Here is a 9,705-nt window from a genome sequence, read left to right as displayed (position 1 = left end):
CAATACGTTACTAAATAACCAAGAGATCACTGAAGAAATCAAAGAGGAAATCAAAGAATACCTAGAGACAAATGACAATGAAGACACGACGATCCAAAACCTATGGGATGCAGCAAAAGCAGTTCTAAGAAGGAAGTTTATAGCTATACAAGCCTACCTCAAAAACAAGAAAAATCTCAAATAAACAATCAAACCTTACACCTAAAGGACCTAGAGAAAGAAGAACAAACAAAACACAAAGTTAGTAGGAGGAAAGAAATCATAAAGATCAGAGCAGAAATAAATGAAATAGAAACAAAGAAAACAATAGCAAAGATCAATAAAACTAAAAGCTGGTTCTTTGAGAAGATAAAGAAAATTGATAAACCTTTAGCCAGACTCATCAAGAAAAAAAGGGCGAGGACTCAAATCAATAAAATTAGAAATGAAAAAGGAGAAGTTACAACGGACCCCGCAGAAATACAAAGCATCCTAAGAGACTACTGCAAGCAACTCTTTGCCAGTAAAATGGACAACCTGGAAGAAATGGACAAATTCTTAGAAAGGTATAACCTTCCAAGACTGAACCAGGAAGCAATAGAAAATATGAACAGACCAATCACAAGTAATGAAATTGAAACTGTGATTAAAAATCTTCCAACAAACAAAAGTCCAGGACCAGATGGCTTTAAAGTTGAATTCTGTCAAATATTTAGAAAAGACCTAACACCCATCCTTCTCAAACTCTTCCAACAATTTGCAGAGGAAGGAAAACTCCCAAACTCATTCTACGAGGCCACCATCACCATGATACCAAAACCAAACAAAAATACTACAAAGAAAGAAAATTACAGACCAATATCACTGATGACTATAGATGCAAAAATCCTCAACAAAATACTAGCAAACAGAATCCAGCAGCACATTAAAAGGATCATACACCACGATCAAGTGGGATTTATCCCAGGGCTGCAAGGATTCTTCAGTATACTCAAATCAATCAATGTGATACACCATATTATCAAATTGAAAAATAAAAACCATCTGATCATCTCAATAGATGCAGAAAAAGCTTTTGACAAAATTCAACACCCATTTATGATAAAAACTCTCCAGAAAGTGGGCATAGAGGGAACCTACCTCAACATAATAAAGGCCATATACGACAAACCCACAGCATACATCATTCTCAATGGTGAAAATCTGAAAGCGTTTCGTCTAAGACCAGGAACAAGACAAAGATGTCCACTCTCGTCCCTATTATTCAACATAGTTTTGGAAGTCCTAGCCATGGCAATCATACAAGAAAAAGAAAAGGAATACAATTTGGAAAAGAAAAACTACTAGAGCTAATCAATGAATTGGGTAAAGTTGCAGGATACAAAATTAATGCACAGAAATCTCTTGCATTCCTGTATGCTAATGGTGAAAAATCTGAAAGAATCAATGAATTTGGTAAAGTAGCAGGATACAAAATTAATGCACAGAAATCTCTGGCATTCTTATACACTAATGATGAAAAATCTGAGAGTGAAATTAAGAAAACACTCCCATTTACCATTGCAACAAAAAGAATAAAATATCTAGGAATAAACCTATCTAAGGAGACAAAAGACCTGTATGCAGAAAATTATAAGACACTGATGAAAGAAATTAAAGATGATACAAATAGGTGGAGAGATATACCATGTTCTTGGATTGGAAGAATCAACATTGTGAAAATGACTCTACTACCCAAAGCAATCTACAGATTCAATGCAATCCCTATCAAATGACCACTGGCATTTTTTTCAGAACTAGAACCAAAAATTTCACAATTTGTATGGAAACACAAAAGACCCCGAATAGCCAAAGCAATCTTGAGAACGAAAAATGGAGCTGGAGGAATCAGGCTCCCTGACCTCAGACTATACTACAAGGCTACGGGAATCATGACAGTATGGTACTGGCACAAAAACAGAAATATAGATCAATGGAACAGGATAGAAAGCCCAGAGATAAACCCACACACATATGGTCACCTTTTCTTTGATAAAGGAGGGAAGGATATACAGTGGAGAAAAGACAGCCTCTTCAATAAGTGGTCCTGGAAAACTGGACAGGTACATGTAAAAGTATGAAATTAGAACACTCCCTAACACCACACACAAGAATAAACTCAAAATGGGTTAAAGACCTACATGTAAGGCCAGACACTATCAAACTCTTAGAGGAAAACATAGGCAGAACACTCTATGACATAAATCACAGCAAGATCCTTTTTGACCCACCTCCTAGAGAAATGGAAATAAAAACAAAAATAAACAAATGGGACCTAATGAAACTTAAAAGCTTTTGCACAGCAAAGGAAACCATAAACAAGAGGAAAAGACAACCCTCAGAATGGGAGAAAATATTTGCAAATGAATCAATGGACAAAGGATTAATCCCCAAAATATATAAACAGCTCATGCAGCTCAATAATAAAAGAACAAACAACCCAATCCAAAAATGGGCAGAAGACCTAAATAGACATTTTTCCAAAGAAGACATACAGATGCCCAAGAGGCACAAGAAAAGCTTCTCAACATCATTAATTTTTAGAGAAATGCAATTCAAAACTACAATGAGGTATCACCTCACACCAGTTAGAATGGACATCATCAGAAAATCTACAAATAACAAATGCTGGAGAGGGTGTGGAGAAAAGGGAACCGTCTTGCACTGTTGGTGGGAATGTAAATTGATACAGCCACTATGGAGAACAATATGGAGGTTCCTTAAAAAACTAAAAATAGAATTACCATATGACCCAGCAATCCCACTACTGGGCATAGGCCCAGAGAAAACCATAATTCAAAAAGACACGTGCACCCCAATGTTCATTGCAGCACTATTTACAATAGCCAGATCATGGAAGTAACCTAAATGCCCATCAACAGACGAATGGATAAAGAAGATGTGGTACATATATACAATGGAATATTACTCAGCCATAAAAGGAACAAAATTGGGTCATTTGTAGAGACGTGGATGGATCTAGAGACAGTCATACAGAGTGATATATGTCAGAAAGAGTAAAACAAGTATCATTTATTAACGCATATATGTGGAACCTAGAAACATGGTACAGATGAACCAATTTGCAAGGCAGAAATAGAGACATAGATGTAGAGAACAAACGTATGGACACCAAGCGGGGAAGGTGGCGGAGTGGGTGGTGGTGGTTGGATGTTTTGGGAGATTGGGATTGACATATATACACTAATATGTATAAAATAGATAACTAATAAGATCCCTCTGTATAAAAAATAAATAAAATTAAATTTAAAAAAAAGAAATAGACCACTCAGGTAAAAAGAACAGTTTAACTTAAGAGGAAACATTACTAAACAAAATATTTTACCTAAGTCACCGTATCTCATAAAAATTACGAAGTTGGGACATAGTGACAGTAACATATCTTGTTTTTTCCTCTTAAAAAACACCAGTTCAGGGGGTCTTCTGTGGTGGTGCAGTGGATAAGACTCCATGCTCCCAATGCAGGGTGCCCGGGTTTGACCCCTGGTCAGGGAACTAGAGATCCCACATGTATGCCACAACTAAGGAGCCCATGTGCCACACCTAAGGCGCTGGCGAGCTGCAAATAAGGAGCCTGTGAGCCACAACTAAGACTCAGCGCAACCAAATAAATAAATAAATAAATAAATAAAACAAAACCAGTTCAAGCCCCCCCCCAAAAAAATATATATGTATATACTTCCTTAGTCACACTAGCTACTTTTCATTGGCTCATAGGTACTTATGGCTGGTGGCTACTGTATTGTTCGGTGCAAATATAGAACATTTTCATCATCCAGAAAGTTCTGTTGACAGCGCCAGACTAAAATATAAGTCCCCTTCCGCATCTCTTTGAAGAGTTTCAGGAACCGCTAAAGTGAATTTTGAGGATGCCATAGAGCCCACAGAACGTATCTTTTAAGTTAATCATCCTAAATACACTCTTCAGACTTACTGTTGATAAAAGGACATAGAAAGGATCATTGTTGCTATGAAAATAGTAGTTAGAATTACGGAGACTCTTGACCTAGGGGAATGCACATTAATTATTACATACATGCCCTTTCTGGGATACTCCTCAGGAATTTGGCATGGGGAGTTGGTGTCAGAAAATTATTAGGTTTAAAGCAGAGATCCTGCAGAAACCAAGATGTAACTTTTTTGGGGAAAACAATGGAGTTAACCAACATCCCAGAAGCTGACACAGGGGAGAAGGTAATTGGCCAGCTCTTAGAGATGTTATCAAAAGATAACAGGAGATTTGCTACAGCCTGTCTGCATAACTCTAGGACCCCGAGAGGAACTGGGCAATTACCATGTGTCACCACAGAGCATCCTTGAGAAGGAAAGGGCAGGCATCAAGTCAGATGCAATAACCAACATTACTTGCCCTGGTAGATTGGGTTTGAAATGTCTCCCTGTAAGTGTGCTCTCTGCTGGAATTTCCTTCTGCGGGCAGGTGAGGATGAGGACTGGGACAAAACCACTGTGGTTCAGTGCAGTTTCCCAGTAGAAAGGTCCCGGGGCAGAACAATGAGTCCAGTTTAAGTGTGTTGGTTTTTAAAAATGTCTATTGTTATTACCCTATTGTCCTTGCTTGTACTAGTAGTATAGATGGTAATGAAGAAAATGGAAGTAGGCAGTCTTCTGTGATGTAACACTGTTACAAAGATTAACTGAGGGACCTGTGATAAGCTCTGGCCCTGAGTATGGCATGTGCTAAACACTTACGGAAATGTTAGCTTGAATAATGAACAGTATACATATTTATTAGTAGTCAACATTAATATTTCTTAGTAATTTTATAAATATTACTAACATTTAATGCTATGAAATATCAGTTAAAACATTAGTAGTATTTTTTTATTCATTCCACAAATACTTATTGAGCACCTACTTGGTGTCAAACTCTGTTTTAAGAGCCCAGGCAAATCTCAGGAAACTTATACTTGAGTGAGGGGAGACTGCTTAGTAAGATGATTACAGATGGTGATACAGGCTAAGAAGAGTGACTAAGGGGGTGGGGGGAGACATCACAGGCTACTGCCTCAGGGTGGCTGGGAAAGGACTTTCTGAGGAGGGGGCATGTGTCCCGACCCCTATATGATGAGAAGGAGCCATGAGATGCTCCAAGGTGATAGCAATTAGAATGTGCTGGACGATAAGTAGCAGAAAACTTCGATTTGAATGGTTGAAGTAATAAGACTATTTACTGTTTCACATAACAAGAAGTCCCAGTTAGGACGGTTCTAGGGCGGGCTAACTCAGGGCTCAACCACAGCACAAGGACCCACGTTCTTCCATTCGGAAGAGTTGGCTTGGTCCTCAGACTATCTCCCCTCACGGCTACCACTGTTCCCAGCACCACATCTGAAATAACATCCAGAGAAAGAAGATAGTATTTCCAGAAGTGTTCCCAGCAGATTTCCTCTTGCATCTTATTGGTCAGAACTGGGCCAAATGCTTACCCTTAAAATCATTCACCAGCAAAGGAACAGAATCACCATGATTAGCGAACTTTTTCTGTAACGAGTTAGGAAATATTTTAGGCTTGTGGGTCAAGAGGCAAAACTGAGGATATTATGTAGGTACTTATATAACAAGATAAAACAAATTTCCACAAAATTTTTATGGATTGATGAAATTCAAAATAGAATAATAATTAAATCCATTTAAAAAATATAGGTCTACTAATGAGAAGAATGGACTTCTTTTGGGAGGGATATCATTTTGATTATTTGAGGCTCAAAGATAGTGTTTCCTATCACCAAATAAATTGCAAATGTTATCTGTGAATGCTGATAGGAGATTTTACATATTTCATCTTTGAAAATGCCTTTACATGGACAGGTGAGACATGTGGCCTCAAAATGCTTTCAAGTCATAATTCTGTCACTGTGATTTATAGTGTGCCACTGCTCAATTTTGCCTTTGTTGTGTGAAAGCAGCTACACACAAAAAGTAAACAAATGGACATAACTGTGTTTCAATACAACTTTATTTATAGGCACTCAAATTTGCAGTTCATGTACTTTTCATGTGTAATGAAGTATTCTTTTCAATTATTCAAAAGTATAAAAACAGTTCTTAGCCTGTGGGCTGTACAAACACAAGCAGTGTGACAAATTTGGCCCATGGGCTTTAGTTTTCTGACTTCTGCTCTAGAGTAATGAGGATTTTCTTTGTGTCATGAGGGGAAGGGACTCTGCCTGCAGGGATCAAGGTGGAAACCGCACTTGGGTAGAGATGCAGCAGTGTTCACTTCAAGGGAGACCTTTCCAGCCGGAGGGAACAGTAAGTGCAGAGATCCACCTGCAGTGATAAGGCCTGCATATATGCTTCTCATCCAGGAGCAGAGAGGAGGAGGGGAAGGGAGGCCCAAGATGAAGGTGGAGGGGGAGACAACTTCCAGAATGGTGATGTGATGAGCCTCATGGACCCTCTGCGCAGCAAAACAACCATAACTCGTGAAAATTTTTTCTAAAAAAACAAAAACTAACCATTTTAAACTACCTGAAAACTCCTTGATTGTCCTAGGGGCACACAGCAAATAAATACTTATTCAAGGAAATCTATTAAATCTTGGTAAGAATAGTGAGAGTCTGAGGCACTAGAGTCAGGACTCATTCCCTCCTTCCCCTGCCCCACAGCTGCAGGTTGCAGAGGCTAAATTCCAGGTGAGTATTGCCAAGGTGTTGGGGGTCCCTTACTCCCTCAGCCACCCCTCATTGGGAAGAGGTGTTACCCCAGCTGTGGAGAATACTGGGGACCCCTTACCTTTGCCTAGTTTGCTCATAGGGTGGAGGTTCCACACTAGGAAGGTAAGGGGGGAAGATCAGAGGATGCCATCCCAGCCTGGCACCCAGCATATAAAGCAGGGATGTCACTCTGAAAGAAGCAGACCACTACCCCTGACCCAGCTGTGGGGAAGGGACACAAGGATTTTGTCTAAGAGGAGAGGCAGGCCTAAGAAGAGAGCTCCAGGATGGCTTTAACCAAGAAGAGAGATGGTAACTAATGTAGGCGAGGATGTGGAGATATCAGAACCCTCATATACTGCTGATGAGAATGTAAAATGGTGCAGCCACCCTGGAAAACAGTCCTTATCACTGTCCTGATGGTATCCTTGAGGAAAAACTTTTCATTGTGATGAAATCCAAGTTATTTAGATTTATGCATTTAGAAGTACCAGAGGAAAAGAGAGAGAAAAAAGGGCAGAAAAAAATATATGAACAAATAATGGATGAAAATTTCCCCAAATTGATAAAAAGTTTAAACATTGAATTACCATGTGACCCAGCAATACCACTCCTAGGTACATATCCAAGAAAAATGAAAACATATATCCACACATAACTTTATTCATAAATGTTCACAACAGTACTATTCATAATGCCAAAAAATATAGAAACAACCCAAATGTCATCAGCCGATGAATGAATAGACAAAGCATGGTATAGCCCTACAATGGAATATTATTCAACCATGAAGAGGAATGAAGTATTCATATATACTACAATATTGATGAACCTTAGAAATATCATGCTGAATGAAAGAAACCAGTCATGCAAGACCACATAATGTCCATTTATATGAAATGTTCACCATAGGCAAATCTATAGAGACAGAAAGTAGATCAGTGGTTATCAAGGTCTGTGAGGTCAGGAGAAGTGAGAAGTGACTGCTGATAGGTACAGTGTTATTTTTTAGCATTATAGAAATGATCTAAAATTGCAGTGATGGTTTCATACATCTGTGAACATACTGAAGACCACTGAATTGTATACTATCCAAAAAAGAGGGGATATATTTATACGTGTAGCTGATTCACTTTGCTGTACAGTAGAAACTAACACAACAAAGTAAAGCAACTATACTCCAATAAAAATTTTAAAAAATAAATGGATGAATTGATGGAACATGAATTATATCTCAATAAGACTGTTATAATAAAAAAAGGTAAGACTGGAGCAGGGAGGGAAGAGCCAGCCAGGTCCTGCAGGGTTTGGCAGGCTTCACGGAAAGTCTGGTTTTACTTCAGGTGAATGAGTACACATTGGAGGTTTCAGAGCAGGAAAGTGATGTGATCTGATTTATATTTTAAAAAAATTTCTCATTACTCCTTGCTCATATTAATGATATTATTACCAATGTTACTGTCTTCCTGACTGTCTGGTTTAGGTGAAGTGAGTTCATTGAATGCCTGCTCTGTAGCTTCCAGGACACCAATGCCCATTAAGCACTCATCAGCTGAAAGTCCAGGGCAAAGTAAGGTTACAGAAGATTGTGAGCAAGTATCAGCCAGAGCCTCATCTGGCTTGCTGGATGGTGGGCACAGATTGGATGCACCATCTGCTCTAACTTAATGCAGTTTTAGGAGCAATGAAGAGAAAATCATATAGCAGGGGCATCCATCCAGGACTCTTGCCAGCCTGACCTCTGCCATTTGTCTCTTTGCCTGACCCTAGTCATGGAAGAGAAAACCTCATGCCCCTCCTGAGCCATTCCCCAAGTCAAATTACTCCACAACTGAAGTGCGTTTTCTCTGGTAATCTCTCGTATGTCCTCAGAGAGAGAGAGAGAGGGAAAACAGAGTCTCAAACAGCTTTTATATGTGAGGTCTGGCAGCTACAAGCAAGGAAGGAAGCAAATATCTCATTGTGCAGTTAAGCTGTCTCATTACATCATTTGTTGGCAGCCTTGGATGACATTAGTTCTGGGAAGTGGCCATATGTTTTTGAAAAGATAAGGATTCTTCCTCTAGATGTATTGATGGCAATGAGATCATGACATAAGAAGGTGAGGTTGTAATAGTAAAACGTAGCATTAAAAATTTAGACCAGAAGTTAGATACTGAGTCAGGGCCAGAATGATAGCAGTGTGTAGCTACTTTCTATCAAGACAGCAGTGAGCTGTGGTTACCTGAGAAGTTGTGGCTCAAATACATTCAAATTTTTAAAATTTAGATACTATAATAATTAAATCTAACCCAACTGTTGAACCCATTGGCCTGCAATTTGTAAGCCATGAGATGGGTTTACTGAATCACTTTTAATCTTGAGACAATTTTCAGAATGCTAATCACTGCCCCCCAAAGTCTGCTTCACCATTCAGAAGAAACCTAGGCAGTTGCCTTAGATAGGATTCCCTCTATAGATTTTGACATATTTTATAGTAAGTAAGAAACTCTCCTCATGATAGCGTCCCTAATGGTGACAGGAGAGGATAATGGTGATGATCCTGAGTGTTTTCCATGTTCCAGGCAGTGGGCTTAGAGCTTTATATCACTTAATTTCATATGCTTATTTATTTTAATTCTTATGAAATAGAGACTACTAGAGCCTTGAATTAAACTGAGGAGGTAACCAAAAGTCAGAGAAGGTAAGAAACTTGTCTAAAATCACACAGCTCCATAGCTTTCAAAATCTTCCAAGAAATTCATTGTTTATTAGAACACTTGGTCCTTTAAATATTAACTTCTTTTGTGGGTTTCAGAATATGCCCCCAAGCATTTACATGAATTTTAATTTAAAATTTTCAGGCATGCCCATGGATATAAATATTTATTGAAATATGCTTTTAAGGACAGTAAATTCACAAATATCGGTGAAAGACAATAATATATAGGGCAGAACAGAGATTCTATCACTAGAACTAAACCGGACCTTCTAGATGCTTGTCTAAAAC

This window comes from Physeter macrocephalus, chromosome 18, assembly GCF_002837175.3.
Source record: "Physeter macrocephalus isolate SW-GA chromosome 18, ASM283717v5, whole genome shotgun sequence".
Taxonomy (NCBI): domain Eukaryota; kingdom Metazoa; phylum Chordata; class Mammalia; order Artiodactyla; family Physeteridae; genus Physeter; species Physeter macrocephalus.
Note: the sequence above shows the minus strand (reverse complement) of the source record.